Consider the following 9,415-nt stretch of genomic DNA (forward strand, 5'->3'; position numbering starts at 1 on the left):
CTCCATCCCCATATCAACTTCATGGTGCACTAACCTGCATCTTCTTACTTCCATATTGAAAATAAGTAGCTAAATATAAACTTGTTTCATCAAATCCTTGACATGAGGGACTGATGAGTTAACTTAAGGAGAAAAATTCTAACGTTTGATGGAGGAATAGATGGAATCACTAAAGAAAGAACCTTCCAGAGTCCAGGTTTCCTGTGCTTGAGTCCACTGCATGTGGGGTAGGAGAAGGCTGTGAAGAGCAAAGTGTAGCTGGTCCTGTGACCAGCTGATGCTCAGTCATTTGTGGGCTTTGACATGGTCACTCCTCAGGTACATCACCATCTGCTTTCCTTTGTCCTTGTCCTTTTGGTAGAACCGTGTTCCAACAGGGCTTGCGATCAAAGGAATTCAGACATGGCCAGAGACTTGTCCTGTCACCAGGATCATGAACACTAAGGCAACCTGTGCCAGGTGAGTCTAGGCTCAGCCCTGGGTTTTGCTCTCATTTGTGTTTGTTTCTTGTCTCTTGGTTTCTATAGAGAATTTTGCCTATTCATTCTTCAGAATGATACTGGTCTCATTCTTCTTTGGGTGTCCCCTGGTCATGACAGCAGTAACAAGTGTTTTTCCTGTAAGGTGCTAGCAAGCCCCAGCACAGAGGAGACTATGAAATCTAGAGATGAATTTTTAGTTTTGTGAGCTCTCCTTCAATGGCTGTTTCCTAAATTTTCTTTCCTTCATTCCCCAAACTTTTCAAATCTAATCCTTGATTCTAGAATTAGCAAAGAGAAAGGGTTCCCTAGGGTCTCATCTTAGATCAAATCCTGTTGGAATTCTCTTCTGCTATGCTTACCTGCCCCATCCCTGCTTTTAGCTCTAGGAATCCTAGCACTGGCTCCAATGTCAACTCAAGGGCCAGTAGGGGGAGTGTAATTTAGATTTATATTTATTTGGAAAATAGGATTCTACAGACTTGGTAGAGTGAGCTTGAGTCCTGGAGTTCAGAGCATCATGGCGTCAGTAGAAGAAGCAGTGCAACTGCTGGATCAGAGCACATGGATCCAACAAAGCAACTGTACAACGCCATTTATGTTTGACATTTCAAACCTTCACTTGCTGTCTGTCAGCCCTCCCTGAAACTTTTTCTTGTGTCTATTCAAATATATCGCTATTTTATCAAGATCTAGTACAGCTCTGATAAAGGAATTGCAGAATCAGCCTGTCTGGGTAGTCCTCATTAAGGGTGACCTCATAGAGTTATTGCCACATGGGATTTAGTAAATCTGTAAATGCTAAAAAAGTATTAGATAAAATAAAGCTTGAAGAGTGAGCTCAGAAGTATGGTTTTAATCCAATTGCATAGTACAAAGAAATGTGTCTGATACCTAGCTGAAAAATGCCTGCATAGTAAGTGAATGGAGGTTGTCAGCTAATGGCAGTGGGATGCAGGCATTTGCAAAAGCTGCAGTGTAGGTGGCCTCTGCTACACAAGTGAAGACAGATTTTGTCAGCACTGCGTTTTCTGTGGCCTTCTGGAAAGTCCCTTGCATGTTATAGATAGGGTTAACAGAAGGAATTCGTGTGATTACAGCAGTGCTCATAGCCCAGTCACTGTGCAGAGAGAGGCAAACCAAGGAAGATGGTCTGGACTTGGGCATATTGTTTATATTATGCCCTAAAAGAGGAACGGTCTTTTTGGAGTGGTACAGTTGAATGCTTGTGTCTTTGCCATCTTCAAATTCTTACAGCATCTCTGGATGATAAAAAGGAGGCCATGCCTGTTCAGGATGGTTTAATGACACATTTGGCTGGCCTCATCTCTGCCAATGTACGGGCCAGCTGTGCTCAAATGCCTGGGAAATGAATGTTACAAATGCCTCTTGGCTCTCACATACAACACTGTCATAGTTACTCATCAGAATTTGAGGCAAACATATTCCTTCAACATCATCTACAAAATGCCACATTCTCTGGCTCTCCTTATTATTATTATTATTATTATTATTATTATTATTGCTGTACTCAGGTTTGAATCAGAGCTTCATGCTTACTAGTCTGGAGCTAACAGTTGAGCCATGCCCCAGCCCTCATCTTGTATCTTGAATGAGTATAGTTAAGTAGTAGAATTTTAAATTCAGTTATTTCATGAAACTGGAGTAGAAAAGATGGAGGCATGGAGCTGAGCGGTGGATTTAGTGCTGTTAGTACTTCAGACAGGACACATGCAGATAAAGTCACAGGAACTAGAGGTTTTTTAAATTTTGGCTAATTCTTGGGAAATAAACTTTAATAATATATCATGCCAATAATAAATTTATTAATAGTAAAAAAAGAATGACAGTCCTTGTTTCTGTAACTAGTCACATGGTTCTAGCTGATTTGTAACTACCTTCATCTACTCCTCACTCAGTATTCCCTTTTCCTTCAGCTGGTTCTTTACCTGGTGGAGTGACCCTGACCTTCATTCCTGAAGGATCTGGAATTCCTTTAGGCACTGTGTCTGCTCTCAAGTTATAGGAGGGGCAAGATGCAACTTTTGTTTCACCCTAAAAGGAATGTTTCACGTTTCTCACCATTGGACCCCAAAAATTTCACTGAGATAGAAGGCACCAAGTTTTGTGAGGTTTATGTTTTACCTCTTAACATACAAATGTCTTACAAATAAGTTCAAAGTAGTTGCCCCATCTCATTTACCAGGGCCAGTCACAATAATGTTATCAATGTAATAGACAAATGTATTATCTTGTGGGAGGGAAAAGCAAGACCATTATGAACTAAATTACGATATAGGGTTGAAGAAATTATTTCCCCTGCAGTAAGACAGTGAATGTGACCTTTTTTCCAAGGCGATGCCAAGAGGAAAGAAAGGAGTTCCTGCCTCTCCCAAAGTTGAAGCCAAGGTTTTGAAGACCAAAAAGTGAAAGCATCCACTGCCACAGCCACAACCACAGCCCCTCCCACACACACACACAAATCCAGGAAATGTACCTCTGGCAGAATGTGTGCTTAGCATGAATGAGGCCTTGAATTCAATCCCAAGCACCAACACTTAAGAAAAAAAGAAAACCTGCTCATCACCCACTTTCTTTTCAGACCAAGACACTGCAGCTCTGAAGACAGCCAAAATATCCTTGGAATGACAGCTGTGGAAAAATAAGCTTGACCACAATGCCATCCTCAAGTTCCCCCTGACCATGGAGTCTGCCAATGTGAAGACAGAAGACAATACACTGTTCATACTGGATGTCAAGGCCAAAAAGCATCAGATCAGACAGACTTTGAAGAAGTTCTGTGACACCGATGTGGCCAAGGTCAACACCCTGTCCAGCTGGATGGACAGAAGGAGGCATGTGTTCAACTGGCTTCTGATTATGTTGCTTTGGATGTTGCCAACAAAATTGGGATAATTTAAACTGAGTGTAGCCAGGTAATTCTAACTGTATCTTTTTTCCACTGTAAGGAAAATAAAGGGCTGGGGGAGTGGGTCAAATGGTACAATGCCTGCCTAGCAAGTGTGAGACCTGAGTTCAAACTCAAGTATAGCCCCTCCCCCCAAAAAAAGATCCCAAGAAAATAAAGAGATACAGTGAAGATGTGTTCCTGGCCTTGTCAGCTGAAAGCAAACTAGAGGCCTTAATGTACACCAGTTGAGAAAGAGCTGCTCATCAGGTGCAGGTATTTGGTCAAGCAGTGAAACTTCACCTGGGGCAGCGACTGCAACTGGAATCACCACTTGGTGAAATTTATTATAATCCACTGTGATTCCCCAAGATCCATCAGTCTCCACAGGACAAATAAGTGAGTTGAGTGGGGATGTAGTAGAAACTGCCTCTGTTGCATCTTTTAGTCCTTGTTACCAGCACTAATCTCTGCAGTCTGTCCAGCAGAAAATAAAAAGATATAGGGAAGGTGTGTTGCTGGCCTTGTTGGAGGCCTGATGGACACCAATGGAGAGAGGTATTTTCCAGCTAAGCTGTACATCAGGTGCAGGTATTTGATCAAGCAGTGGACACTCATCTATTACAGCAGCTGCAACTGGAATCCCACTTGGTGAAGTTGAAAATAATCGACTGTGATTCGCCAAGATCCATCACTGTCCTCAGGACAAATAAGTGAGTTGAGTGGGGATGTAATAGAAATTGCCTCTGTTGTATCTTTTTGTCCTTGTTAGTAGCACTAATCTCTGCAATCTGTCCAGCAATGCACTGGACTTCCACAGGCCTTCCCCACCTCAATAAACCCCACTCTAAGACAAGGAAGCGATCTGGGGACTATGTTTGTGGCTGAAGTTGTCCATTCCAACTGTACTTATGAACCACAGAAATAACCACATTGGGAACCCTCTGGATCCACTGACTACTCTGACTGGAATGTCTCAGTGATATTTTGAGTCTCATGGCATTAGTGTCAATTTAGAACTCACGTCTAATGGCCACTAAACATCTGATTATTTCCTTTCCCCCAGTGCACATACCCTGTTTATAGCACATAAGTCCCTGTGAAGAAGCCCCAAGAAAGATTAACAGTATAAATATCAGTTCTGTGTGGCATCCTTCCTAAAGGAGATACTCTCCTCCCTTTGCTTCAGGGGTTCTGGGTCTCTGAACTGGCTCAAGTCTGGGAACTGATTGAGGGTCTATGACTCTATAGTTTTGTTATTAAAGATAGATGTTTGATTATTTGACATAGAATATTCTGCTTATATACATCAAGAAATTCCTGTTTTGGACTGGGGGTGTGGCTGAAGGCTTATAGTACATGCCTAGCAAACTGCAGGCTTTTAGTTCAAACCCCAATACCACAAAAAAGTCCTATTTCACCCCTAGGGATACGATGATGAACTAGCCAGCACCATAGGTACAAGAGCTAGACACTTCGGGTTGTGTCCTAACAGTTGTCCATCACAAGAGCAATGTCCATCTTGTTTTAGGCCACTGAATGCTGCCACACAGTCACCACAGAGTCCAGAACATTCTTTGCATTTAGATTTCCCAGTTCAGTGACTGACTGCAGTTCATATTGTGAACTTCTAGTCTCATAGAAGCAAAGGAAACCATGGATACTGCATGATTCCACTTATATAATGTGTCTAAGAGTGAAAGTCTTAGAAACTGAAAATAGAGAAAGGATTGCTAGGAGTTTGAGTGGAAAGGAAATGAGGAGGTTTTAGTTCAATGTACATAGAGTTTTGGTTTTGCAAAATGAAAAAATACTAAAGATCTGTTAAAAAATATTCTTGTTGTTAACACTATGGTATTGTACATTTAAAATGGTTTTCTAGTAAATTTTGTGGGGTTTTTTTAACTACAATAAAAAAATTAATTTTGGGGTGAGAGGAAGGGAATGGGACAGCAGAGAAATGAACTTACTCAGGGTACATTGTATCATTGTATGCATGTATGGCATTATCACAGTGAAATCCCCTCTTAGTATTAATGTATGTTAATTCAAAAAATTTTTATTTAAATATTAATCTTAAATTAATCTGCATTTTAGCAGGATTCCTAGGTGGCTCCACTTCATGAAAAAGCACTGCAGAGACAGTGGTGGACAGAGATCCCAGGATAGGAGTTCTGCTCCAAATATAGGACCCCCAAGTCCAGATGGGAAGCTGTCAGAAGGGCCCAGGAGGGATATTTCCCAGAATGTAAAATTAACGGAATACTTAAAGTCTCTGAACATCTTAAAAGAGTCATACAAATAGAAGAATTGTCAAAGTTAACTTAGTGAGAACTCTACAGAAAACAATCAAGAAAAAAATGGAAGTATTAATGCCAGGGAGAGCAAATGCTATTCAGGAAGTAAAAAGTAGTAAAGGTTACATCTGGGGCTGGAGGTGTGGCTCAATCAATAGAGCACCTGCTTAGCAAGCAAAAAGCCTTGAGTTCAAACCCCAGTACCACCAAAAAATAAAAAGGTTACATATGTGAGTGTTAGTAATGGAAAAGAAAACAGGAATTACCAAGCTAAACATAATTTCTACGTAAGTAGATTAGGAAGACAAAGGAATGGCAGGAGTGAAAGACAACAACTACTATTCACAGACAGAACTGGGCATAGAAATCTGAAGTTAAAAATGAACTCATGATTGTGAGCAAGATGGCAGATTACAATCTTCCTCTGTCTGCTCTGTGAATGTGAAGAGTCCAGGTAACAAGGGATAGACGATATTCTGAGGAGAGAAAGAGCATTGGGAATCACAAAAGAGGTGACAGGACAATTGAAACACATGGATAAACAGAAAGGTGACAGAGAAAAACAGTCCTCAGCTACAACTCCAGTTCCCCCAGGGAAAGCCAGAGATACAAAGACAAGATAAGCCAGGCAGCCCTGGTGCCAGACTGGCAATTCCAACATAAAATAAGCCAACACTTCCCACAAGCCTTAAACCCAGGGTGGGGATTTGGTCTGACAGTGACTGCCCCTGCATGGGAGGCTAGCTTTGCAGTGGAAAGATATTTTGTAGCTCCTCATACCTTGGAGAGTTATAGCAAGATGCCATTTTGAGTGGTGGGCTTTTTATTTGAGGCTGAGATACTCTGGGAACTTGAAAACATGGAACAATTGTGGATAAGGGGTACTGTGGACATCCTGTTGCAGTGTTTGAGCAGGAGATGGCCGTGAGAGGTGGTTGTGGAGAGTAACAGGGTCTGATGTGGACCCACTGAGAAGTTTAAGCAGTGGGGAGCTTGTGCAGTAACAGGCTACACCAGCAAGGAGCAAGTCCCATCACCTGAGGATCACTGTGGAAACAGATCAGTGAGCTCATGACTGGTGGAGTGCTAAAGTTTGTAGAGCTACCTCTGGGCTACATGTCTTTGCTGCCAGGTGGGGCTGAACGCCCCAATACCAGGTCCTGTGAACCATATGCTTTCCCAGCCTTTACCCTCCCACAGGGTGGTGAACTGCTTGGCAGGGTCTAAACACTGGGATCAGCCTCCCAGAGCTACTTGTCAGCTTCATGCATTTGCTACCATGTGGGTGGGGCCCAAGACCAGGTGGGAATCCATAGATCACATGATTTCCCTAAGCCGTCTACTTCCCACAGGATGGTGAACTACTGGGAAGGGTCTGAAAGCACTGAGGGCAGCACTCACAGAGCCTGAATCCTTTAGTTCACCACTAGAGCAAAACTTAGTGTTCTGTTTGCCCCTCCAACTTGTTGATGCATTTTGGGACATTCTTAGGCTTGGGTACTTGCTGCTTCTAGGGGCACAAACTGGAGGATTTATAAAGTAAGTAGGAACCTGCCTTGCCCAGAGGCTGTAAAGCTCTTTTCAGCCAGTAGAAATTCTTGGTACACAAAGGAGGGAAGCTTATTCAGTGAAAGCAACACAGAAGTGGACAAATGGTCCATGACCAGCCCTGGCCTTAGCCCATGTATAGCACCAACCTGAACAATAGGAACTGAAGATATTCCAGCTGGTCTCTTCTTTCTGAGTGGTGCTGAGGATCAGGCTGGTGCCTGGGGCACATGGGCAAATGTTTAACCACTGAGCTCTATCCCCAGTCCAGTGGTAAGAAACTGCACCTAAACCCTGTCACTATAGTCCTGTCTGCACATTGAGAATATTTCAGCTGAAACACTACAGGTGACCCACCAATGAATTGGCCTCAGATGCATAAATACAAAATGAAAAAATGAGGCAGTATGACTTCTACTCCTCCAAAAGTCAACAACTCCACAATAATGAACTTTAGTGATAATGAAGTAGATGAAGTCCTGAACTAAGAATTCAAAATAATAATTATAATGATCAATGAAGACACATATAAACTCCTGGGTTTTTATAAATGAATAGCTAAGTGAAATACAGATATGAGAGAGGAATGCAGGATGTGAGAGAAGAATTTAATAATATATCAATACTGAAAACATCAAATTGAAATTCTGGAAATGAAAAGCTCAGCAAGTCAAACAAAAACTTGGCTGAAAGTATCACCAGTAGACTGGGTTAAGTTGAAGAAAGAATATCAGGTCTCCTCTTCTAAGTGCAAGCTAAAGACATAGAAATCATATTCAATAGCATAATAGCAGAAAACTTCCCAAATCTTGAGAAAGAGATGGTCATCCAGATATAGGAAACATTTGGAACACCAAACAGACAAGACCAGAAAAGACCCTCTTCATGCCATATTATAGTTAAAACAAAGAATTTTAAATCATTCTTTAAAAAAAAAAAAAGCAAGGAAAGTGCAGCGTGTCAGTGACTCACACCTATAATCCTAGCTACTCAGAGGCAGAGATCAGGAGAATACAGGCTTGAAGTCAGCCCGGGCAAATAGTTCAAAAGACACTTTCTTGAAAATATCTAATACAAAAAAGGGTTGATGGAGTGGCTCAAGTGGTAGAGGGCCTGCCTAGCAAGTGTGAAGCACTGTGTTCAAATCCCAGTATCACTAAAAAAAAAAAAAGCAATCTACAGATTCAACGCAATTCTCACAAAAATTCCAATGTCATTCTCCACAAAAATACAAAACCCAATCCTAAAATTCATACAGCATCATGGAAGACCCTGAATAGCCAAAGAAATCCTGAGCAAAAAAAAAAAAAGCAATGCTGAGGTCTCACAATACTTGACTTTAAATTATACTATAAGCCTGGCACTGGTGTCTCACACCTTTAATCTTAAATACTCAGGAGACAGAGATCAGGAGGATCACAGTTCAAAGCCAGCCCTGGCAAATAGTTCACAAACCCCTGTCTCAAAAATAATCACACAAAAAAGGGCTGCCAGAGTGACACAAGAGGTAGAGTGCCTGTGTAGTAAGCATTAGGCCCTGAGTTCACACCCCAGTATCACCAAAAAAAAAAAATTATACTATAAAAAAAAATAGCATGATCCTGCAAAAAATAGAGACAGAGACCAAGGGAATAGAGGACCCAGAAATAAGCCCACACAGCTACAGCAACAAATATTTTGGCAGAACAAATGTGCCAGAAACACACATTGGAGAAAATTCTTCCTCCAATAAATGGTTCTGGGAAAACTACCTAGCCATAGGTAGAAGATTGAAACTAGATCCCTGTCTCCTAATCTGTACAAAAATCAACTCAAAGTGCACCAAAGACCTTAATTTAAGACCTAAGGGAGTGGGCGGTAAGGGAGGGGGTGGGGGCAGGGGGAAGAAATGACCCAAGCCTTGTATGCACATATGAATAATAAAAGAAAAAAAAACCTAAGGAAAGAGTGAGTATTAAAGGAATAGTTCAAAAATTTATAATCCTATAAACTGGAAACAGAAATATCACAATGGAATCCCTTTCTACAACTAAAAAACGATTTTTAAAGAATATGCTGGTATAGTACTTTGAAGCTTTTTATATTTTTATCTATGTATTTATTTACTTACTGGCAGTAGCGGGGCTTGAACCCAGGGCTTCACACTTGCTAGGCGGGAGCTCTACTACTCGAGCCACACCTCC

At 41.5% G+C, this 9,415-nt stretch overlaps 1 pseudogene; it reads left to right on the plus strand.

Annotated features, from left to right (window-relative positions):
- LOC109700907 (HLA class I histocompatibility antigen, alpha chain G-like) overlaps positions 1 to 5,305 on the plus strand; it is a 67,874-nt pseudogene extending 62,569 nt beyond the window's left edge.
- Positions 5,306 to 9,415: the final 4,110 nt, after the last annotated feature.

The sequence above is a fragment of the Castor canadensis genome, chromosome 8 (genome assembly GCF_047511655.1).
Source record: "Castor canadensis chromosome 8, mCasCan1.hap1v2, whole genome shotgun sequence".
In the NCBI taxonomy this organism is placed as follows: Eukaryota; Metazoa; Chordata; class Mammalia; order Rodentia; family Castoridae; genus Castor; species Castor canadensis.